Source organism: Cupressus sempervirens, chromosome 2, assembly GCF_028749045.1.
Source record: "Cupressus sempervirens isolate cs-2001-9-10 chromosome 2, ASM2874904v1, whole genome shotgun sequence".
Taxonomy (NCBI): Eukaryota; Viridiplantae; Streptophyta; class Pinopsida; order Cupressales; family Cupressaceae; genus Cupressus; species Cupressus sempervirens.
The window spans coordinates 162,294,890-162,321,837 of record NC_143119.1 but is presented as its reverse complement, the minus strand read 5'-3'; the positions used below and the strand labels follow the sequence as shown (position 1 = coordinate 162,321,837).

The 26,948-nt window shown below is 34.4% G+C and overlaps 1 pseudogene; it reads right to left on the bottom strand.

The window, feature by feature from the left end:
* Window positions 1-826: 826 nt before the first annotated feature.
* Window positions 827-4,074, bottom strand: LOC149571550 (uncharacterized; annotated as a pseudogene).
* Window positions 4,075-26,948: the final 22,874 nt, after the last annotated feature.

Sequence of the window (26,948 nt, the reverse complement as noted above, 5' to 3'; positions counted from 1 at the left end):
ACCAGTTTGTGGAGGATGGGAGTAGTAAGGCCTAGATGTTGGTGGTTGAGTCTTATGTAGTGGGAGTACCTGATGGGATTAACAAGGACGATATTTGTACATTTGTGGATACTATTATGAGCCCAATTTATGTAGTTCTTGTGGACTGTCCTCATCTTGTTTCAGGTTCAGAACACAGGAGAATACTCGGTATCAATAAGAAGATATTTATAATTCTGATGTGACTTGGAGAAGATTCATCTAACAGAGTCTAGCAACCTTGAGATATTCTCAAGGCTTCATTGTCCTCTAAGATTTGAAAAAGGTAACAGGGGATGCTACGATGCATGGATGTGCTAGTTAAGCTTCATGGGGGAGATTGTTGGGATATGAAGCCCAACGGTCACATGATTGTTTGTTCTCCCTCAACTCTTTTTATTCAAGAGCTCTTTATAATGGTTGTATTCAGCCCATGTAATCGTATTGTTTATTCATTAATAGTAATTTCTTACTAGAGTGTGGACTTAGGCAAGATTCATTGAACCATGATAAATATCTGTGTTCTTGTATTTTGTCTTCTAAGTTTCCATGTTAATCTTTTCTTTGCTCATTTTAATATTTACTAGTAATACTAAAATTTCTTATTACATATTACCAAAGAATCACCATAACTTGAAGCTATTAATAAAATTTCTACATTAAAATTTCTCTAACAGAAGACTTGACTCATGAGAGTAGAAAACTATTGCAAAGTTTTCAAACTATTGAAAGTGGGGAACAAAATACTAGACTCACAAGAACACAAAGTATTACAAAGTAGTCACACTATAACAAAGTAATTTTGTGTTCAGAATGAAGAACTTTGGGTTTCATCGTCATTGCCATCAACATTTTTCTATTTAGCAATGATGACAACTCTATCTAAAATATTGTAGTTGAAGCAGCTCCAAGAAAACTATCTTTGATTATATGCAATATTTTTACAATGTCAATTATAGTTACTCGAACTTCTGGGGATTCTTTTGTATAAAGAAAACCCACACAGATGAGTTACTTGAGGTAGTTCAATACCTTATTTTCATTATTGTTATTTAGGGAAACACTCAGCAAGTTTTGTCAACCATTTCTTCTGTTGCATTTGGAAAATATCTGCTCACCCATTTATGCATGTTCATTCCTTCTATAAATATGTCGTCGATTGGCTTCTGTCTAGTCATAATGTCTAGTAACATTATTCCATAGTTGTAAATATCTCCTTTGGTAGTAACATGTATGCTTACTCCATACTCTGCATTCAAGACATTCATAATAATACTTCATATTCACTATTTTTACCCAAAAAAATGAAAGTTCATATAACAGTTCAAGCTTAAACCTAGAGCTATGTATCCAATGGATCCTTTGAGGGTGTGTGTAGAAGTGTTTGAATTAATGGAATTTTCTAGGCACAATCTTGAAATTCCCAAATCTATCAAATATGGTGTCATGTCCTCACCGAGAAGCACATTACTTGGCTTTAGATCTCGCAATGGATGACTTGCACAAAACATTGATGCTGAAAATATTCTATTCCATGTGCAGCATCCAATGCTATGTTAAGCCTTTGAATCAAATCCAAGTGACATAGTTGACCTTGAGAACTTACTTCACCATTTCCCATAGGATATAAATACCTATCTAGGCTACCATTTGCCACAAGAGGAAATATTAAGGCTTTCACATCTAGAAATGAATAAGAGGTTATGATTTTAAGAAGATTTCTATGTCAAACTCTTCCCAAAATATTGCACTCTCTATCGAAACTTTTGCAGGCATATTCATCCACAACATTGACAACTTTTACAACAACCATTGTACCATCATTGAGAATGCCTCTGAACACTTTTCTAAAGCTACCAACTCCTAATCAGTTGGCCTCATTAAACCCATCAGTTGCACTGACAAGTTCTTGAAATGAAATTTGAGGGCCCACTTCAAAGGGCTTGAAGATCTTAGATTGTGTCTTGCAATAACATCTCCACAAGATAAATATGATCACACACCATACAATAAATACTACAGACCCAATGGGTATTAATATAATTTTTAGATGTGTAAAAATTTTATTTTTGGGGGAAGAGCATGGTGGTAACATTACCCAATAACCACAGAGGTCAACATTTGCAGCAAATGAAGTTGCATTAAGCTTTTTGAAAATGCCATCTTTTGGGACTTCTCCTAACAACTTGTTTACAAACAAAGTTAAGATGTTGAAGTGCTTTGATATTTTCTAAAGTCAATGGTATTCTTCTTGAGAAATTGTTGGAAGAGAAATCTACGACTTTCAGTTGTTGGAGTTTCTCTAGAGAATCTAGATTAGACCTTAGAGTTTATTGAAAGAAAAGTTCAGGTATTCAAGTGCTAAACAACTCCCTATTGTACCTAGAATGTAACTTGTTAACTATTTTTTCTAGAATATCTATAATTTTAACTTTATCCATCTTGTCAAGTTCTACTGGCGAAGGCCCCTAGAAGAAATTATTCGAAAGCTTGAATGAAAGTAAATTTGGAAGTCCTGCCACCTGTGGAGGTATGTGTCCATGGATCTTGTTGTATGAGAGATCAAGTGATTCCAATGTTGTGCATTCACCCGAACTTGAAGGAATAGTTCCTGTTAACTTGTTGGCATCAAGCAATAGATGTATTATCTGTTGGAGGTATGTAATGGTGTCTGGAATATTTCTAGATAAGCTATTATTAGAAAGATATAGACTCCCGAAGTTCTTCAGCAAACCAATCTCCATTGGGATGTTTCCTTGTAAATTATTCAAACCCATGGATAGTCTTTTCAACCCTTGGAGCCTACTGATTGCAAAAGGAATGGAACATGTCAAAATATTTTCATTTAAATCCAGTAGAATCAAATTGGTGTGGTTTCCAATCTACTGAGGAATTTCTCTTGCTATTCTATTGGATTACAAGTTTAAAAATTCAAGATTTGTAAAAAGTTGTCTTACATATGAGGCTATGAGGCCTACGAATTGATTATGTGAATAGTCCATTGATATGAGTAAAGAACAATTGATAAGAGAAGTGAGAAATGTAGGCTTCTAGTGCTACCACTAACAAATTGATTACCCTAGAATGAAAAAATCCTAAGTCTAGTCAACTTTTTCAACTTTTAAGGCACTATTCCACTCAAGTGATTACTCTTTAAGTCGATAAATTGAAGTTGTGAATAATTGAAGAGAGTGACGAGAATCCTAATGCTGAAATTGTTAGTACCCATATACAACCCTGTCAAGAGGTTAGTCTTATAGAACAACTCCAATGGGATCTTTCCAGATAAATGATTTATAGCCACGGTTAATGACTCCAAAGAAGTGCAATTTGATAAGGAGGAAGTAATTGGTCCATTAAAATGATTGACACCCAAATTCAAGTAACCAAGTTGAGAAAGTGAACCCAGTTCCCAAGGAATATTCCCCTCTAAATTGTTCTCAACCAGATCTATATATTTCAAAGAAAATATGTTTCCTAAGGTTTTAGGAATTCTATTTGTCAATTTATTTTGATTGAATAGAAGGAAACATAAATTTGGAAAAAAACCTAAAGTTGAAGGAATATCTTCGTTCAAATAGTTTCCTACAAGAGAGAAGTATACTAGACTATAGCAAGTACCAAGTGAAGATGGAATTGAAATGTCCAACTGATTTTTATCTAAGAAGAGGACATTCAAGTGAGTAAGGCTTCCCAAATGATAGGGAATATGACCACCAAGGTTATTCTGACTGAGGACAAGAATCCTAAGAAAAGAGAGATTTCCAAGTGAAGGGGAGATTGTACTTACCAAACCCATGTCGGAGATGTTGAGAGATATGACTCTTTGCATGCAGTGAGAACAAGAGACACCTTTCTAGCTGCATAATGAGACATTGGGAGTCCATATTGAGAAAGAATCAAATTGACCATAGTCGATTGCAGACTTGAATGCCAAGAGAGCCTACTCATCTGTAACATTGCTTTGTGAGGATAATGCAAAGAATGGGAGGAGTGAACAAGGAAAGGAATAAGAATAACATTGAAAAGTATAATAAAGAAAAAAGGAGCAACCATTTTGGAGCTCAAAATCCTAAGAAATGTACTTCTTTCTTGCAACTTACTCAATTCAATGTCAATGCTCGTTGAACACTCTCAATGTTACGATTCTCGTGTTTTTGTTGGTTTTTATTTCTCATAAAATAAACTTGTTCAAAAGGAATCTTTGAGGTTGAAAGGCCCTTGGTCTACTGGTGAAGTTGAATGGTTCACAAAGAGTCCACTAGGGATCAAGTCTTGTTGAGTGCAAGGCCCAACACCATAAGGGATGAGGTTAGTCGAAGCATGCCCCAAGTGGTTTTGATGGTGTGGATGCTTCTAAGTCCTTGGCCCTAAACTAAAGAGGTTCATGTGTAGGCCCCTATCAAGTTCCTAACTCCTCAACCCAAAAAAAAGCATCTTTGAGGATTTCCACTTACCTACCATAAATTAAAAATAAGGTACGACTTGTGATTTTTTTTAAGTCGATAGGCTTCTTCTTCTAGAGAGCTTCACCAAATCCAAAAGATGGTGCCCGAGGTTGTTTTCATCGTCTATTGTCATTGGCTGGATAAACATGACAATTTTTGTGCTTATGCTTGTAGATAAATCACCTATTAAAGCCATTCTTGCATAATATGGATTTCAAAAGTTTAATATCATAGTTCCTCCATTTTGGATATACAAAAATGAAATGTGTAGTTAGATCTGCAAAATAGATTATGGCCAGATCAAACTTTTATATGACATTGATTTGTTGTGGCAATGATTTTATAGTACAGGTTGATTAAACCAACCGATCCATGCCAAATTTGTGGTAGAGAATATGAGGAGGGCTGATTGAATATTCCATCAAATTTCTTGTGTGTAGTCTAAACCCTTGATATTATATTCAATCAATCTTTAGGTAAAAATCTTCATCCACATATACAAATCAAGAATTTGGGGGAATACAATCTGGAAGAAACCTACATAGATTAGGAAGGTGAATCGATCGATGAAGTAAAATATTTAGACAGTGGTACTTGAAATGTTCAAAAAAACAATCTTTTGGTATTTAGTTATTGAAAAAATTCATTAATGCCAAAATATTCCAAAATAATTGTATGAACTTTAGATAAAAACAAAAACCTCTTGATGACTTTAGAGAAGCTCAATTACAGAGAAAACTATTTCCTCTTTTTTGAAAATGTCGTTAACATTTGGGGGATTTTCATTCTTTTGCTAAAAGAAACAATTTATAATGTGTGCATCTAAAAGTTATGAGCTATTGCTTGAGGCACATTTTTCTTGAATAGTAGCTCTTTGCATAATCCTCGAGAATGAAAATGTCACCAAAAAAATCCATTTCCTCTTTAAGCCAAATGTAATAGATCTTTTCCAAGCTAAAGTGTTCACATGCATAGTTTGTGATGTAGTACATAACCAAATGAACCCCCAATGGAGGTGATCTAGTTCTCAAAAAATAACCACATGATGGAAACACAACATAAAATACAAGATCTAATACCAAACTCAACTCTTTATTCATAAAACAATTGATTACATGCAATGCGCCAGGCTATAAGGCCTTACGACCAAATACAAAGCAAGTAATAATTTTGCAAGACCTCACAAGATCTAATCCAAACCATAGCTAGTCCAAATATGTAGCTTAACAACACTCTAATAGAAACCTCCAATGAGATCTAAACTTGTGCTCGCAAGTCACCAAACAATCTCCTTGTTTCCCAAGCCACAACTACTAGCTCTGCTCAACTTCACTCCTTCTCAACTACTCCACACTTCCTCCATGTTATGAATAATGATTCAAGGCTCCACAATACCCTCTACTTATACCCAACTAAGCCACAAGTTGGCCTAGAAAGTTACAATTTTTAATACCTTTACATTAAATGCATATTTGAGCCACAAGTTGGCCTACAATAGATATTAAATACCAAATGCCTTAGAAGGCTTACAACATCCATTAAATATACCTAGGACAACTAATCAAGACCCAAATAGGTCCACACAAACCTCCCATAATTGCTCCACATCATGATCTGATGAAGGGTGCTCCCCTTAATACCTGAAACACATAACAAAAATAACGAAATAACAACAATTTGCGAGAACAAAATATGAGCTTCTATTATTGCCACAAATGTGGAATTACAAAATTCAAAATTACAATATGCTAACCCACATGGGCACCTTCATTATAGTAATTTGCAAGACAAAGTTGCAAACCATCACCCAGAGTTATCCTAGACAATGTACACACATTTCTTAAATATATAATTTTATGCCGCTCAAGAAGGTTCTAAACTCTCAAAATTGCAAAAATTATCACCAAGAGTTATCTTAGACAATGTACAAGAATTTCTTAAATAGATAATTTTATGCCGCCCGAGAAGGTTCTAAACTCTCATATTTAATACCTAGGGTTGACAGACCCTAACAATACATATAAAGTTAGCTAAATACATTTTTGACATTTATTTTGGAATTTTTGATCGTCCCAACATTGGAAGGACATAACTGCGAACTGTTGCTCTGATTGGCTATTATAAACACTTTTCAAAATCCTTAGCTACTGATGTACAAGATTGGATAAATGGAAGCACCCATCAATTGCATTTTTGGGCCTCATCTGAGCATGTTTAGGCCTTCAATGGTGAGCTTGAAGTTTTCATACCAAAATTGCACACCAAAAATTTGCAATAAATCCATGAATACTCATGATATGGCACTAAGCCTCAACTAGCAGGCTGATATATCCAAGATGAACACCCACCTCTGAAATTAGGATATTATGAGCTTGTATGACTACTTACTAACTAGTAAGCCTCCAGAAGCAACAACTCTACACTGAGACAACCCTTATTCAAGAAATAAAGAGAAAATATTTTTGGGTGATGCAAGATTGCTCTTACACTTATGATGCTCCTACATTATGATCACATGCTACATGCATTAAATGCACCAAGTTGGTCAATCCAATCCACAAGAACTCCATACAATGCAACAGACTGTCGAGCATCAGCAAACTCACCAAGCATCGCCTAGAAACAATACATGTCAAGCACCTCAACACATGTCATGCAATGTAGTATAAGTTGAGAAACATAGTATATGCTAAGAAATATAAGCTTCGTTGAGTTCCTTTAGTGAACAAGTGCCTTCCACAATCAAGATCCTTTAGCGAATGAGCTCTTCAATTAACACCACACCCAATAATGATTGAGCAACACTTCCTCAACCAAGTAACACACTTCAAATTAATGCCAAGCTTCTCCATCAAGACCATTTGATCAAGTCTCCAACAAAGAAATACCACAGTGATGACCGAGCACCTCCAGCCTTCCACCAAAAATGTTAAAATCTTTAGGAACCTCATATACCCCTACATCAGACTCCAACAATACAAAGAAAAGTGTTTCCCACACTTTTTCTTCATGAAAACTAGACATCCTCTTCACCTTTACCAAAGGCTTCCAATCCATGAAAAACAAAAGAGAAAATCCAAAAATCACCCACATCTACGGCATCCATCCAAACACTCGAATTGTTTGTATCACCACTAACCAATCAACATGTAGCTTATCACCACTATCTATAAGTGCATTAAACTCCACATTCAGAGAAACAAATGTAGATTGAAAACCAAATCCACATCAGAAACAATATGCAAGCCCTCTTCAACACTTGCAAAAATCCCAACATCAACAATCTCACTACTTACAATAAGATGCTCTGCAACATGTAAATCATCACCCACAATAACCATATTGTCCACGAGTAAGTTCTCTTCAATTTATATGTTAGGCTCAACCAACTAATCATGAAAACAAATCTCTATCCCAACATCAACAAGGTTAGGAACCTCTTCAGCAACAACCACAAGTTGCTCTATAGGTTTTGCAATAGACTTCATAAATTGATCAACAAAACCAACCTCCACATCAACCTTGCCATTCTCTCTTCATTTTCAAACAAGTCTTCTAATTGTCTAGACAAATCACTTCCAGATTGGCAGAATCGAGCTCTAGAAATCTCTGTGAAACTCAACTATCCATTCCTTAACTCGATCAGTCAAACTAGTTTCCAACCAAGAAAATGTCTCTGAAATCTTCTTCTCCACTACATGACAAAGATCTAAAATTTCCCTAGGGTCTAACCTTCTTAGAGGCATCTTATAAGGTCTTCACAAACCCTCTACAACAAATCTCCAACTAGATCAAATTGTTACACAACCGAGGCCCTGGTGCAAACTGCCTCACTTTCAGCGATATGTCGACACGATCAGGAACTCCTACTTTGATACCACCTAATGCAATGCATAACCAAATGAACCCTCAATTGAGGTGATCTAGTTCCTAGAAATAACCACACAGTGAAAAGATAACACAAAATACAAGATCTAATACCAAACTCAACTCTTTATTCATAAAACAACTGATTACATGCAATGTGTTGGGTTGTAAGGTCTTCCCAGTTACAACCAAATACAAAGAAAGTAATAGTTCTGCAAGATCTCACAAGATCCAACCCAAACCCTGGTTAGTTCATATCTATAGAATAACAACACTCTGGTAGAAACCTCCAACAAGATCTAAACTTGTGCTCGCAAGCTACCAAGCAATCTCCTTGTTTCCCAAGCCATAGCTACTAGCTCTTCTCAACTTTGTTCCTTCTCAACTACATCATGTGTACTCCATTATTCTAAGCTAAGATGAAGAAGAGGTATAGAATACCACCATCAGTAGTAAGAAAATTCAAGGATGACATATGTTTTATGGTTGATACTAACTTTACCTACATAGAAGCAATAGAACCTAGAATAACATATGTTGAGCCACTTGGATATGAATTTTCTGAAGAACAAGTTGAAGGATATCTGGAAGTATTTATAAAGTTAGCTAGAGATGAAGAGTTCAATATATTTAGAGCTTTTGAGGAGATAATGTAGATGACTTATCAAGCTTATCTTGAGAAGTTAGCTAAGAAGAAGGTTGAGGTAACCATGAAAAACATCATGGAAGAAACATAGATGACCCCAGAAGAAGCATCAATTGTGATGCATACAGTGGCAGGAATCAAGAAAAGTGAAAAAGAAAGAATTATGTTTGTAGCTACACTTGGAACAGTAGGAACTTTGCTAGCAAACCCTTTGAAAAAAGACATAATAGTTGTTGAACCTCAAGCATCCATTCGCTATACCATATGCAGTTGTGGCATAAGATCAACCTAAGAGAGCATCAATAATTCCATCAATGGAATCTAGTGGGGAAGAATAAGAAGTGAGCAATGAGGAGGTCAAAAGGAAATCAAATAGATTGGTAGAGATTAAACAAGAACAATTAGAGATGCACATACAAAAAAGAGTAAAGTAGATGCCAGTTAGGCCAGGGAAGAGACAAAAGGTCTCAATGACCTATGAAGGTACGAAGATGCAAGGTCAGGTAGAGTCACCTGAGAAGTCAAACAAATACAAGAAGAGAAAGGAAAGTTAGAAAGTGCAGTTAGAAAGAAAAAAAACCTTGGAATACTAAGGTACACAAGTTGAATAGTGCAATAAATAATGAAGGTAATTTTGTTTAGTTTAATAAAATTTATGACTTGTACACCAATATGGACAAACTTCAGCTAGAAAATGCAAAAATAAGGTGTATGATTCTTAACAAGAAGAAGTTTGAGGACATAAAAGAACATCCCCCAAAAGGTCTAAATGAAATATTAGTAAACATGAAGAGAGTGCAAGAAGAAAATGTTGGAAAAGCTCAACCTAGCATGCAAGCTCAACTATAATGAAAGCTCAAATCTTAAACCAACATGATAACAATGCAATAATGGGAGATGAAAATGCTTGAGACAAGGCCTCTATTTATAGGCTTGAGGGAGGGCTTGGTGAGGTGGCATCCATGTAGGTGCCACATAAGGTGACATGCAAGCCATGCAAGTGGTCAAATATTCAAAGCTTGCTCACACATGTGTGAGTAAACTTGAGAAGAGGAGTGGGAGACAAGAGTGCAAGACGAGTGTGGAAGCATGCCTTCTCACACATGTGCGAGCACACACTTAGGCTAATGAGGGGAATTAGGAAAGTGATTAGGATGATTAAGTGGGATTAAATGAGGAAGTAGGCTTAGAAGGATAAAAATGAGGGGTGTAGGCTAGGTTTTAGGCTAGGCTTAAGATTCAATTAAATAAGATTTAATTTAATCATAGGTTTAGAAGAACCAATGAGATGTGAGGATTTAAATAAATAGAATTTATTTAAAAGGGGGAATTATGGGGGATCATGTATTAAATAAAATTAACACATTAAGGCTAGAAGTATTTAAATTAAATTTAAATACCTTAGGAAAGTAAACCTACTTAATCAAATAAATTTAATTAAATAGGTAGAAGAACATGACAAATATAATTAATTAATTAATAATTAATTATAATGTCAAGGGCAATATTAAATAAATTAATGTAGTTTGTTGGGACAATTTTAAGCATCTACATTTTGCCCCTCTTTGATGTGATGTTGGGATGGCATCATATCAAAGAAGAAGAAAATATAGGTTGCCCCAGAGAAGGTAGGAGTCCTAGGAGTTATGTCAAAGTGACGACAGGGGAGGAGGGTGCTCCCTTGAGGAAATGGGATGAAAAAGGAATATATTTTGTCCCATTTTCTCGAAAATAGACACAAGAAGGAAAAGGGAAGGAAAAAGGCTTACAAGAAGGCCTTGCATGACTTGCTGGTAAGATTGGAATGAAGCAGGGTGAGTTGGATAATGATTAATCTAAATGCATGTTAACTACATGAATGCATGAGATTCAATTATGTTCATATGGGAGAGCACACCTTAGTTTGATATTGCAAGAGGAGTTATGCACTAGATGCTATAGAAGCGTAGATGACAAGATTCCTTTGCATGGACTAGATTCTCAACACAATAGATGTAGGTTTCATAGTCATGATGGAACAAATGACATATACACATTGGAGAGGTTTGGGCACACCCAAAGTCTTGTTAGGGATCTTGGTGGAAAGTGTGCTAACCAGTTGCCCCCAGTGAGCAATGCATAACCATAACTCTAAATCAACATAGATGTGCTAAAGAATCATGAAAATAGATCATATTGCAAAATGACATGTGTAATCAGGGTAAACCATTCAAATGATACCAAAATATTGAAGATCAAGGCACACTTGGGAAGGCTATCGCTGACACACAAAGATAAAATCACCAAAAAGACCATATGACCAAGTAGTCGTTCAATCCATAGTTCTTGCCATGAACTTGATTTTGATAGTGAAATTTGTTAAGCCTGTGTAGGAAGGATTCATCCTGTAAGGCAAAAATTGATTGTTTGATTGGATTGTATTGAAATGGTTATGATTATTCACTGGCAATAGTGTGAAAGGAATAAGGTTCTCGAATCATTTAGTCTTAGTGTGAATTTGTGTAAGTTTGTTCGCAATCACTATTTGATAAGCTCAGTTTGATGGGGTGAAACTCAATATCATGAGATAAATAGAAGAATTTTGATAAGAAATGATAAGATAATGGAAGAACTGAATTGGAATTGAAGGGGAATGCAAGAGAGAAAGTGCTAAATATTCTCTAGATGAAAGTGTGTTTAATGGAAGATTAGAAATTTGATCAAGGGATATGCAAATAGATGGAAAAATGAAGCAAATGATTATGGCATTGATTTGAATGAAATGATTAGAAGAAGGGAATATGATTAGATTAGAGGAGAAATGAATTGATTGAATGGATTGGAAGAAGTGAAAATTGATGGAAGGTGGAATGGATTAGAACCAATGACAAGGGATAACCAAGGGATGGTAAATGGAGGAAAAACAACATGAGTTGGTGGATGAAAGGAGTGGTGAAAGGATATGAGGGAAAATGCAGAGCCCAGGACCATGTTTTGAAGGACTCCAAATGCCCCATACCAAGGATAGGAAAATGGAAGAAAATATGGTGGGAAAGGATGCATGAAAATGGAAAGATGGTGTGAAGGCTAGCGTATGGAGGAGAGAAGGCATGTGCTCTGCCAAAGCATATGAACATTTTGTTGTTATGCCTCTAATAGTGATCACAAGCATGGGTATGAAAGGGGAATGAAGAAGGGATATGGGAGGGAGGGTATGGGAAAGGGATACTTATATGAAGAGTATGGATGAAATGTGGAACATGAAATGGATGGGATGGAAGGGATAACCAAGATCAAGGACATATGGAAGAAGGATAGAAGTATGTAGGTGTATGGATGGAAAATGGATGAACGTGACAAGGACTACGGAATGCAAGATATGGATAGCATGTCAAGATCAAAGATATGAAAGGATTATGGAAATATATAACAGAATGTATGGATAAAGCCAAGGAATATGTCAAGTGCATATGGATGGATCGAAGGAAAATGATAGTCAAGATCAAAGATGGAAATGGATGATGAATGGTAGATGGAAGTATGGAAGATATGTATGGAAGTGTGGTATGGATGGAGCTTGCCCCCAGTGTAGAGTGCAAGTGGAAAAGAAAAAGTGAATGGATGGATAAGTGGAAGTGGAAGACATGGGATAGAAAGGGAGGACTCAAGCATCTAGATACATGGATGGGATCCCTTGATATCTATGTCTCTTTCTTTTTTTTCAAGGATTTTTTACTATTTTCTCATAGATGTTGGTAAGATAGTGAATGGAGGACAATGACTTATGAAAAAGTTTGGATTAAGGGGGTGAAATGGGTGGGAGGAAGATATGGTTGATGGATGCTAGGTTGGAAGACTTGTGAATGGGTAGATGAAGGAGGTGGAAAGATTGTAATTGGCACACACCTTGAAGGGTGATGGAAAGGAGGAAATTGTGGAGGATATGTAGGAGAGAGTTGGAATCAACAAGAAAACATTAGTTCAAACCAAAATATGCATCAAATGTTCACCAAATGAAATAACAAACAAACTAATGCTTGATTGAGTTTTGCAACTCAAAGCAGCCAATCAAGCCAAGTCCTCAAGCACCCTCTATAGCTCAACAAAGGCACCCATAAGAGGCCTTGTTGGAGTGTTAAGATTGGAGATATGTTTGGTGTGCTCTCCCAAACATAACTAAAGTTTGAATCTCTTGAATGTGGAAGTGAAAATGTGAGGAATGCAACTATGAACCTATGCTACATGAATATGAAGAACACCTCAAACAATGGCTATGAAGAAAGCCATGCTTGAAAGCATTCAAAGATGAAGTTATGAAATGCAACAAACTAATCTAAACTATGATGCAAGCTAAACTAAGATGCAAACGAAATAGAGATGAGAAATGCAAGCCATAAATCTACTCTAACAATGCAAATAAACTCTAAATCAGCTACCAAATGGTTAGTATGCATCTAGAAATCACCATGAAAGGTACTATGCAAGCTCAACCTAGCCTGCAAGCTCAATTATAATGAAAGCTCAAATCTTAAACCAACATGATAACAATGCAATAATGGGAGATGAAAATGCTTGAGACAAGGCCTCTATTTATAGGCTTGAGGGAGGGCTTGGTGAGGTGGCATCCATGTAGATGCCACATAAGGTGACATGCAAGCCATGCAAGTGGTTAAATATTCAAAGTTTGCTCACACATGTGTGAGTAAACTTGAGAAGAGGAGTGGGAGACAAGAGTGCAAGAGTAGTGTGGAAGCATGCCTTCTCACACATGTGTGAGAACACACTTAGGCTAATGAGGGGAATTAGGAAAGTGATTAGGATGATTAAGTGGGATTAAATGAGGAATTAGGCTTAGAAGGATGAAAATGATGGGTGTAGGCTAGGTTTTAGGCTAGGCTTTAGATTAAATTAAATAGGATTTAATTTAATCATAGGTTTAGAAGAACTAATGAGATGTGAGGATTTAAATAAATAGAATTTATTTAAAAGGGGGAATTATGGGGGATCATGTATTAAATAAATGTAACACATTAAGGCTGGAGGTATTTAAATTAAATTTAAATACCTTAAGAAAGTGAACCTACTTAATTAAATAAATTTAATTAAATAGGTAGAAGAATATGAAAAATATAATTAATTAATAATTAATTAATTATAATGTTAAGGGAAATATTAAATAAATTAATATAGTCTCTTGGGATGATTTTAAGCATCTATAGGAAGAAGAGAAGAGGAAGTTGGAAGAGGAGAAAAAGAGGAATGAAGAAGAAGAAAAGAAGAGGAAGGAAGAAGAAGAAAAGAAGAAAGAAGAAGAGAAGAAAAGAAAAGAAGAAAGAAGAAGAGAAGAAAAATGAAGAGAAGGAGAAGAAAAAGAAGGAAGAGGAAGCAAAGTAGATAAGGACAAGTGAACCTAGTTCCACTAGGTCACAACTTGAGTTTACATTAGTAGTTTTGTCAGATGATGATGATCGAGTTGAACTAATCTCATCACTCAGCAAATTGTTTGAAAATAAAAAAATAGTAAAGAGTTTGCAGAGCTCTTTGATAGAAATAATAGAGAAGTTGTAGAGTGTAATATCGAAGAAGGTAATATAGACTGAGCCCTAGGATAGAGCGAAGGCAATGATCAAATCTTTTGATGTTGAATTCACACACTTATCAGAAGTGACAACCATCAAATCTCAAACCTTACAAGACGAAAAAATGTTCAGGAAAGTTTGTGGAAACATTAAGGGATATATGAAGACTCTTGATGAAAATATCAAGGAGTTGAGACAATATTTGACAGAAGGAAAGATTGTGTATGGGAAGTGTGTCCTAGTACACAAATTTGTCAGAGATATTTTAGATGAGCTGAGCACCAAGCTAAAATAGTTAGAAGCACTTGTGAATGAAGTGCATAATCCCTCACTTTAGATTATAGATTTGGAAACGAGAATAAGAAAAATTAATGATGAAATTGGGCTTTTGGAGCTATAGAAGGAGATGACACTGAAGTGATTTTCATTGTTAAAGGAACACCTTACCTTGAAAATTGATCTTGTACAGAGACAATAGGAAGAATGCCTGTCAATTAAGGCATCTTATGAGAAGTTTGAGTATACAGATTTGGAAGCAGTAGAGACTTTGTCATATGCTTTGTGTGTATTTCTAAGCATTTCAGATGTAGTGAAACATAAATGGGATGTGGATTTTTTTATTCTAAATACGAACTTTTCTGATTGTATCTCATGGATATCTACTTAGCATCCAGGAAGGTAATGCAATTTTGACATGTATATAGTTCTTTTTGACACCTTTGTCATTGATATCAAAGGGGGAGGGATAAGGAAAAATTTATGTGTGTGTGTGTGTACATACATACATACATATATATCTATGTACACACACACACACACACAAGAGTAAGGGGGAGCAATATAGAAATTGTAATAAGAATTAGAAGTATAAGAAAAAGGGGAGTTATAATGTAAATAGGAGATATAAGGAAAAGATGGTATATATAATGATCCACAAGCTTGAGGTTTTGACATGTTGTAAAGGTCACAAGTTTTGTAAATTTTGAAGTTTTGAGAAGTCTTGTTTTTGGGACTTAGCCAATTTTCCCATATGTTGCCATCAATGCCAAAGGGGGAGATTATTGAAAATTTGGCTAGGTCATACATTTTGATGTTGTAATTTATGGCAACATATTACTCACCTAAAGTGAGCAAAGCATGAAGGTGAAGTTATGGCAGTTAGACTTAGAAAATTGTCTAAGTGTTATATAGTTTATCTAGAAGAAAATATAGACTTTTGATTGGCGATCTTCATAGGAATATTATGGACACATGAAAATTTAGGTACAACTACCTAAGACAATGATGATGATGTGTGCAAGTTTGTAGGAGAGTATAGTCAGTACAGACAAAGTTATGATGAATTTATTTGTTACAACACTATGTAGACAAAATAAAGCATGATAAGGAAATGGGTAATTTAGGTCAAGAAATTACTATTTTAACAATATAACTACTTAACTAATTTGGAAAAATGTCCTATATGTTAACCCTAAGTGGGAAAAAGTAAACTTTGTATTTTACTAAAGTGTATAAAGGCATAAAGGCCGACTGGGTAGATATTTGTTAATTAGGAAGGTATAAAGGAAGATTGCTAAATGTGAAGTTAAGTGTGGTGTCATGCGATATTGATGTAATTTTTTGTTGTGAAATTTATGATGTATCATCTGAGGAATGCAAATTGTGATAAATCTTTGAAGAGCAGCAAAGACAATATTAGATATTGAAGATATCAACAGTAATATGGATGTTTTTGTATCTATCTCTTTGTATTAAAGAACTTTATTGTATATTGCATGTTTGGGCATTGGGCTCATTTTTCATACATTTTGTAATTGTATATAATAACTCCTAATAGGGTTGATGCTTATAACAAGGCCTAAGTCCTCTAACAAGGACCAAGACACTATATAAATACAATAGACTCCTAACAGGGTCAATATCTTTAACCATATCCTTTTGATCAATGGATCATTCTGTGGCTACCATCCCCACTGGGGTAACAAAATATTGTGCTATGAGTTACTTTATTGCATGGTTATGTTTACTGCTCAACATAGTTAGTTTACTTTCTTATGCAAGTTATAAAGTTACTAATGATGTCCAATTTTGGGCAAAAGTTTGTGAAATACTGATTCACAACCCCCCCACCCCCCCCCGCCCCCCCACCTCTTAGTATTTCCTATTTATAATATATCGACAACATGCCTTAGGACCTCTGCAGGAGGGAGAAAAGGAGGCTAGACAAAAAAGTTCTACAATGAAGTCCATAATGATGTTGTCAAGGAGAAGGTCACTAAACCTATACAACAATCAGTTGATATTGAGAAGTATAAACATGAAGAGACAAATATAAAGGCTAAGTAGATCGAAGAGACACATAGACCAATTGTTGAAGTTCAAACTCAAGGTCTACAACAGAGAGTGTTGAGCTCCATCACACCAAATCCAAAGGGGAAAAGAATAAAGACAAAGAAGATGAAGTCACCACCAGCCATGAAGGGTAAACCTATTACTCTTGATGAAGAGACTATGATTCCTAACTAGGACACATCTAAATTAAGTGTTGAGAAAATGAAAAAACTAAGTGATTTGATAGATAGAAAGACCAAGCAAGAGGAGATGAGAAAGGAACCTCAACATATACATGTATTATATGACATCAAATATATAATTCTTGATATTGTTTGTGTTGATAATTAAGATGAAAAGGCCCCCATCATTGCACAATTGATCAAGATAGTTGAGAAGCTTAATGACCATGGTATATATACTCAAGAAATATCCATGCAGTGGTTAGAAAGAAAGTTTGAGAATAATGTATTAGAGAAGGCTGCAACTAAGTTTGTAGTTAAGAAGGTTGAACTCTCCACTCTTGTTACTACTTTGGAGTAGTTAGTGAATAATGCAAACACATTGTTTTCCAAGATATGTAATGTCCCTACATTTACCAAAGGAATTGGGGAGAAGATGGATAAGATAGATGCAAATCTTTTGAAGAGTGGATCATATTTGAACTTGGATACTAGTCCCAATTTAGTCTATTTTTCAAAGATCAGATTTTTGCAGGGTAAGTAGTCGAAGTTATTGCATGAAGAATGCAACATTAGAAATGAGGTCACTTATATTCAACTTTTGATATTACCTCATCACTAGTACATCTTGGCAAATATGTGACTATGTGACTAAAACTTTCAGTCACACCACTAAAACTTTTAGTCACGTGACTAAAATTGATCACATTCCATTGTTTCTTTGTGATTTATAGTTATAGGTGACTAATTAAGTAACTAGTTTGGTCACTAGATAAAATCATAAGATCAACCAAATAGAAGTGACTAAATGAACTAATAAATAGATGATTAAATAAGTGATTGGATATTTAGTCACTAATAATTAATCCTCTAAACACAAAAAACTAAATAAACTACCCAAAAAGTGACTAAATAAGCAATTAGATAATTAATATCATCATGACACAACCAAGTAGCAATATCAACTCGAGGCATCACAATCATTGGACATCACCATTGAGAGTGCCAGTCACACAATTTTCAATCTATAGTGACAAGTATCATTTCAATTTGTAGTTAATTAGTAGTTAATACACAAGCACCAATCATTTTGAACATGATTGAGAACTGAATACAAGAACTTTTTTATATAATTCTCATGACACATCATCATGTTGTGGGGTCATCCCCATATGACATTATACTTACTGATTAGTCAAAATTTTATTTATAAAAAAGTAAAATCAAATATTTATAAATTGAAATTGAATGTTCATTTTAATCTCAAGGATATTAGCTTGATTAATAGATGGTGTCAATAATTTGCAATGGCAAAAAATCACCTAATTTATTATTTTTTAAATACATATTTTAATCATTTGATGAAGTTTCATTTATATTTTGATGGGTTCCTTCCATAATTTAATTATAAATTTTTCACAAAATTTAACTCAATCTATTAAATATACATTCTTTTAATAAAAAATAAAAAAATATTATAAAAAAAAAAAAATTCTATTATAAAAAAAAATTACACCAAAAAATAATAATAATCAACATTTTTAGAAATTGAAAAAGAGATACGAGATTGTTTTATCCTTAAGTTTTAGAAACTTAAAGGCCAACATATGAGATTGTTTATCAAGTTGTAATTGCATATACAATATTAATGCCTGAACATAGAGTGTTTGGAGGCTTTGGATGGGTTAAAAAACAAGGCAAAAATTGAAACACCCAAACTAAAACTCATTCGTGTGGCTGAAACTTGTTGGCGCCAAACAACAAGTCATTCACGCAAGATGGAACTTATTTCATGACAATTTGGAGCGATTGAATGGGAAATGATATTACTAAAACCACCTCTTTATTAGGTACATTTCATTTTTGTTATATCCTTTTATGGTTTTTCTTAGGGTTTTGCAGAGATATACTCATTGTTTAATCTAGATCAATAAATATTTTAGTTCTATAATCAAATAAGCCATCTTCTTTCAGTATGCTTCCCATTTTGATATTTGTCAAAGACCCAAAACAAGAGGGTTCATAGTAAAATAGTCTTTTAAAATTAATATTATTTGCAATGCATAACTAATTCTTTGAGATTTCTTTCAAAATCTTCTTATAAACATATCTTTTAGATTCCTATCATTATTTTCTCAACTAATAAAAATGTCTTAACAAGGCTTTGAATCAATATAATTGCATCCCTGTGGACAAGAAAGAAACAAGGCTCTAAATCAATATTACTACATCCCTATGGACATAGAAAGAAACTATGTCAGAGTTCAAATGTTTTCTAAGGATTATGCAGTTAGTGGGCCTTTTTGGAAATGCAAGCAGTGTTGCAATTTAGGTTCTCTTACTTGCATAACTATTTGAATCGAAAGGAACCCTCCATATTTGTATACAATTTGTGAGATCATACATGCTAGATGGATCTCTACTGCACTTATTCTCTTCCTTGCATTTTTCATTTTTAGAAGCATCATTGTGACAATAATGTTGTTGCTGGGTTTTTTTTTTTACTATAAATGTTCTAACTAGTGTAGTGTCTAGATACATATATGCTTTCAGCTTTTTTATTGAACTTGGTGTTATTGTTTAACTTTATTAAGTTAAAGGAGGACTGGAAGCTACGTTCTTAGCTGGCTATACACATTCAGTTATTGTTAACATTTCTTATGTGCACTACTACATTTAACCTCATTTTTCTACCAAAATTTTTGACCATCAACTAAATAAGTTTAGGTTGGTCGAAATGTTAAGGCAAAAATTTCTTTTCTTTACATGTGATTCCATTCCCTGAGCATGGATGCGAGAAAAATTGGGACTTCATTCCCATGAGGACAAATTCGCTTGGCTTTTCTCATTTCATTGCATGCTTCTTCCATTGCATGCATTTAACTTTCTATTAGCATGTTGATCAAGGGCTAGTGGGTCATGGCCATGGGAGATTCAAAGACACCATTGTACTGGAATGTCAAGGGTACAATTTTTCTATTTGTAGACCAATAGTCTACCCTAGGCTATCAGACAGTAAGCACTCAACCTCTGAACGTTGCAATGCCCAAAAAAGAGATAGATGGCTACAAAGAGAAGGCTGCTATAAAATGGTAAATTACATCATCCTCCCCATCTTTTAAGATTTCTAAGCCTCTGGGTTTAGAATAACTAGATTTGATAAGCCTCATCTTGAAATTTTTCAATACAAGCACCTTCCAATAGTTTTATATTCGAAGTATTCTCTAGCGAATACCTGGCTTGATATAAAACATGAATTGTCCTTCCAACCCTTGCACTACCAAGGTCAAGAGCAAGCCAATGCAGGTACTACCATCAGTTTGGGTTGTCAAGCTCAAAACCATGTGTAGTCACTACTCTAGATCTGAAAAATAATCTTTGTTGCTACCATCCACCAATTGAAACTCCTTCCTTTGCCCCAATCAAGCTTCAAATCATTGATCTTGGACTTGTTAGGCTATCACCTTTGACTAGATTCTTGATAACATTTTTGAAGAATTTCAAAGGTCTTGCTCATACTCCTACAACTCACTAAACCTTTCAATCCCATGAGATATACTTGTAGGTTCTTCCAATGTTTTCTTCAAATGATAGACAAGATCAACTGAAACCTCATCTATCTCTTGAAGCACACCTTTAACCTTGATAGTGGAATATCAATGCAGATCCACTTCTTTTTCATCATTTTTTTGTTTGTATTGTCCCACATTTGGCTCCTAATCATGTCTCTAACTCCCTTCTTGTCTTTTATTGAATTATGCTTTTCTCTACAAGCTCAAATATGGCTTTGAATGGAAGAGAAAAAGTTGTCATTTCAAATGCTCCTTCCTCTTTCTATAATGTTAGGAGATGTTTCCTTCCTTTTTGTTGTGCATCACTATATTCTCCCAACCATTATTGATTTCTTTCTAATCAAATTGCAAGGATCTTACCAATAGCAAATGACACATGTCCATAGGTATCACATCACATAAACTTCATCCACACAAGGGCCAATTTTGAAAGTAAAAGGACAAGCTTTATCCACAAGTACACTATGATCGTTCTTCAACCAAGAAATCTTGTAATGTTACCTTATGGAATACAAACAAGTTTTAATATGTTAATTACTTTTGTACTCGCCATATTGTGAGTAGATTAACCATTTACAATCACCTTGGAAACTTTTTTCTTGCATATGCATTTTGATCAAAAGATGCTCTCTCCTCTAATCAACTTTTGAGGCCTCTTTGTTCCTAGATGTCAAGGCTCTTCATAGCATCAAGTTTTGTACCATCTCTACTTCAACATCCTTTGTGAAGGATTATTTTTCTTCCTAGGTTACCATATCCCTTTTAATCTTGTGGGTAGTCTATGGCTGCATAGGCTTTGTATCAAATGAAACGTATCAGGGGCTTCTGATCTCCCAAACATTGTTATGCTTGTTACCTCCAATGCCTCTACTTCCTTGGAACTCAGCTTTTACATTCTTGCCTATTCCTTGCTCTTCACTCATGGCAGATCCTAAGGAATCATCTTTTCATCTATTTAGTTGTTATAGTCTATTTTACTCATTATTTTGCTTTCAAGGTTAGTTTCTCTTTTGCCTTTAATCCAGATTCACACGCCTTGTCCATAGAAGGTACTTCCAAAAACTCAAGCTCATCTTGAAGTTGAAACTTAAGGCCACTAAAATATTGCATTGCAACTTGCCCTTCAATCTCCTTTATATTTGTCCAAGTTTGTAGCCTCATATATTGGTCATATAAGCTTGCATTGACTATTTTCTTTATCTTAAGTTTTGAATATTCTTTAAATGTTTTTTGTTGGTACTCAGAAGGCAAGAATTAAACTCTCAGATGTTTTGACGGCTTGGGCCATAGTCTACTTTTTTCTTTCCTTATCTTCTTCTTGAACTCTACACATTCTCTCACCATAGAGTTGCGACTTCAATTTGGATGCTACAATCTCATCCTTTTAATACCATCCTCATCAATGTCTTCCATCTCAAAATACTTTTCCATCTTTCTGGCTCAGGGAACAAATCGAGGTTGAGTTCACTTTTAAAGTCAGATATTTCAACTTTAACCTTGTACATTTCTTTGGTCATGAATTCATTGAGCCTCTCTGTAGGTTTTTCTGCCCTAGCATTTACCATGTTCTCCTTTTCTTCCTTGGACACATCTAGCAGCAATCTAGCCTCAACAAATTCTAATCTCCTAGGCCATTCATCAATACTTCTTCAAGGGTCTATATTTCTTCTACACCTTCTTCCCCAGTTCATGTGGGTTCCCCTCTAGGCCATCACAGACTAGATTGGCATAGACAACCTTTGCTGCTACAGGTTAAATAAGCTTAGTTCAAATAGAAATCAATAAATAACATGACTCTATTTATCTCTACTTTCTGCATGCATGGCCACAACCACAACTCTCATCTGAGCCATCTGCAAATTTTGTATTTATAACAACAAAAACTCTCTACTTCTAGCATCTTTAGATGGTTTGATGTGGAAACCTATGTGGCTTCAATGAAGACTGCTCTATTACTACATATAAAGAATGAAAATGTGAAACCTAATGGATAATAATGAGTTCAACTAGACAATATAATAATAGAGTATCAGAATAGTAACTACATTAACTTCTTTTTGTTGCCACTTTGAAAAAGATTAGAGTGCCAATTTTAGAACCAAAGAAAACCTTAATTCGGTCCTTGAGGACCATGCAAAGAATGTTCTAATTTTCTCTGCACCCCACAAAAAACCAAATGTTCTTTGCTAAAGGAAAATAAACTCAAAAAAAGGATTCTACCACCTCAAAGTTAACAGTCAACTTGTAAAGAGAGCTAATTCAAAAAGAGAAGCAAACAAATCATGGGGAGAGATGACCACAAATAGAAGGTTCAATTCCTTTGTTCAAATAGTTTGACTTATAAACCATTTCTTACGGGTATGTCTATTAATGAAATGGTGCCATTTGTCACAGTTTTTATGTGGAAGAAGTATGTCTATTAATGAAATGGTGCCATTTGTCACAATTTTTATGTGGAAGAATGTCTCAGATCACATTAATTTGTAAGGAAATCACATTTTTTATGTGGAAGGTTCAATTCCTTTGTCCAAATTCATTGTTAATTATTATAACATAAGGAGATCACATTTGAAGGAAATAGACCCATTTTTGTGCAAGATGGGATTTAAAAACTGATTTTGCATGAGTATCAAATAGTGTAAATATAGTTATACTAATTATTGTTGGTCAAAGGCTTGATGCATCAGTTGATTGTCATTTTCTATGTTACATATACCTAGAATGCTGAGATTAAAATTTTAAATTCATTTTCCTTAATCCCTCACAATTTCTTGTTTCATTTTCTTACTTATTTATGTGAATATACATGTACATGGTGTTTGCAGAGTAGTAAGTTCAAACAACCTATATTATTAACTTTGTTTTTTTGGGGAGTCTTTCTTGAGTTTTATTATATAGTTGGTTGGAGTCATCCCTTGGTAACCTTAGCTCAACTTATTTTTAGTAACATTTTATAGTTATTTAGAGCTTAAAATTCTTGCTCTTAAGGTATATATTCTATCTTTTATGATAGATTATAGATTTTTTACTTCTAAGCGTGGGACAACATCTTGAGGGAGATGGAAGCTTGGTTGAGTGCATATCGAGGCCATGTTTCAAGGGGTAGCAACGTTAGAGAGTAGACTAAGAGGAGAGAATAAAAGGGTCATACTTTGGTAATTAAGTCTACCAAGCTAGAAACCTTAAGGGGTTGTACATCATCCCATTTGAAAGAGGAGTAAGGCAGACTAAACAATGGAAGTAAACTTTCCATTGATGTCAACATCAATGCTGTTACAAGTATTGTCCTGGTTAGGAGGAATAAATCATATTGAAATGGCAATTTTATGTAAACTTCTTCTAGAGTGATTGTCATTCTCTCAACATTTTCAATCAGCTAGATCTTCATTTCAAAACAAATGCATGGGGAAGTAATAATGAAGCTAAATCTTTCTCACTTTCTTGAATAAGTTATTATTGGTATAGTGCTAGAGGTCAAGTATTCCCAATTGCAAAAAGTTTTTAGAGTGTTTATAGATCTTTCTAGCAGTCTATTGTTTTTCCTCTGAGCTCAAAGCAGAGCATTAATTTAGAGTACTGACTAGAAACATTAAATTTACATCTAGTCTTAAACTTTCCAATTTCTAATATAAAAACTGATCAAAATTCCTTTTTAGCATATATTTAGGAGAAGTATAATGCCATAAGATTTAGTAGATTGGGTAGCAAGGGAAGAGCTGGACATTTCATCATAAATTTTGGAAGGAAGAGATTGTGCTATGATCTATGTAGTGTTTTTTCAAAAATTCTTGTGATGTGTGGATTAGTTTCTGGGGATAGAAATTGATTCCCACCTGTAGATGGCTACAAGCTATATGTTTGTGGGTGTGCACGCACAAAAAACTATCTTTAATTAGCTCTTCCTTTGTAGAAAGTATTTGGATAGGTTCTTGTATCAACCTACAGTGGTACTCATATAAATAAAACATCTTGGTTCATACTTTCTTTTGAAAGGTTAAGCTTGAACTCTTTTAATTCCCATATTAGCTTACTCTAGTTATTGTGGATTATTAATTAATGTTTAACTATTGATTCTACTACTACTTCATCTTGATGCTAGGGATTGCATTTGTTGGTTTGGGTCTGTATAATCATGCACAACCACTAGAAAGATTGGTGATCGATCTGTGGGAGTGTATTTTGGGTTTCTTATTATCACGTCAAAGATAGAGGGTCAACTTCCCTATCTTGTTTACGTCTTAAGTTTTTATAAGTTAATTTTTTTTTCCATTTGTAAGTAAGTGACTGAATATGTAATAATTTCTTGTTGACACGTGGGTAGTTGTTAGGGGCTAGTTGTTGGTGGTTATTGATTGTTGTAATCTGTTTGTCAATAATTGGACACTTTAAATATGCTTGTTTTAGTCAAGGAATATAGGTTGATTTTATATGATCCTCCCTTATCTACAAGTTCATTGTACGTACTACCTAGAATACATCTATCAATGCTCTATTTGTAATGAAATCATTAGTGTTATAGTTTGACACTAAACACTTGCTAGTGACTAATTGAGCTTAATTAGTTCTGATACTACGAACTTGATGAAATATAATAATGTGGAAGCTACTACACAAGGCCAAGTTTAATACTTCATATTCGTTCAATGCTCATGGCTTCAAATATTGTGAATGCTCAACACATCTTTGGTACAAATGGTAATAATGATTATGATAAGTTTGTGTCTATGTATCCACTTCAAAGTCCCCATAAAAATGTTGTGTTATCAGACAAAAGGGTTTTCAGGGATATTTGAGCTTTATTAGTTTTGAATCAGAGACTTGACAAAATAGGATAGTGTTGTAGTTAATATACCAGGCCAAGTTAAATACCCATCACATTCTTTCACTTTCTACGACTTCAAATATTCTTACTAATAAAATCTTACTATGGAACCTTATTTTTGGTACCACTGATATTAGTGATTATGGTATGTTTGTTTATATATTCCCACTTCAAAGTCTTCATAAAAGATTTATACTTATAGACTAAAGAGTTTTCAAGGATATTTAACTCATATCTAGCTTTTTTGTATGGACCTACTAAGCGAGAATGAATATTTAGGTTTTTAGATAAAGCCAGTGATGAAGGTGTAGAAAGGAAAAGATAGCCCTTAAGATTTTTTAAATGGTACAACTTTGGACCTAAGGTTTTGACTTCAGTTTGAGTCTCTGTTTAAAAAGTATGATAAAATCACAAATGCTATGTGATAACAAGATCATTTCACAGGATAAAGTATGGGGAAAGGATACTATAATTACTAGGGCTCAAGGAAGGAGAAGCCTGCACCAGAATTAAAGAAGTATCTAGAACAATCTCACAAGCTTGTTGGACTTTCACCTACTGATAATGTATGCAAGTTTATTTTTCTCTATTTTAAGAAGATACATAGAAATAATGATTTCCTTTTTCTATTTGCCAATGTTATAATTTTTCTCATTTAAAATTAAGATTTGATTATATTTTCATATTAGATCACAAAAATTACAAACGAAGAAATTGTGGAGATGATATTTTTTCCAGTAATTAATGAGGCATGTCGTGTTCTAGAAGAAAAAGTTGTAATCAGCAGTTCAAATCTTGATATTACTTCAGTTTTAGGAATGGCCTTTCCATCCTATAGGTATATCATACACAATGATTTTATGAAACGGTGCTTAATGTTTTCTTTAAGAATATTTAACATATTTTGGATGATATTGACCAAGCAACATTATTTCATTTCTCATTTTACACTATAGTTTTTCCATTGCCAATGCATTTTCACACCTCCAACATAGATGGTCCATTAAGTAGATTTAAATATCACTTGTATTTAGATATCCTAACGTCTGTATAGGTTATTATGCATATTGACCATGTGCACAAGTGATGCCTGCCAATGTTGTAGGTAGTTTTTGCACTTTGTACCTCAGGTACGCATGTTCCTATACTTGGAAGCTTAGGTTGAACATTCCTTGATGTTTTAAAACATTCAAACTCCAACTTTCTTCCATGTCCATAGTGTTGGCAACCTTATGTCAAGGCCAATGATGTTTCCATAATATGTGTGCTCTCCAACATCTAGTGTGCAAATGTATGCTCTTAACTGAGAAATATAGTTCTGAAACATGCCATCAGAAATAATTCAAACCAATAGTTAAAATATATTTCCTTTTGGAAGATGACATTAGAAAAAGATGTCGTATAATGTTTTGAATTATTGATATGCTATATTAAAACAAATATATTATGTTATGAGATTGATGAACTCTTATATGCTATATCGCCTTGGGAAAAGCATTGTCCT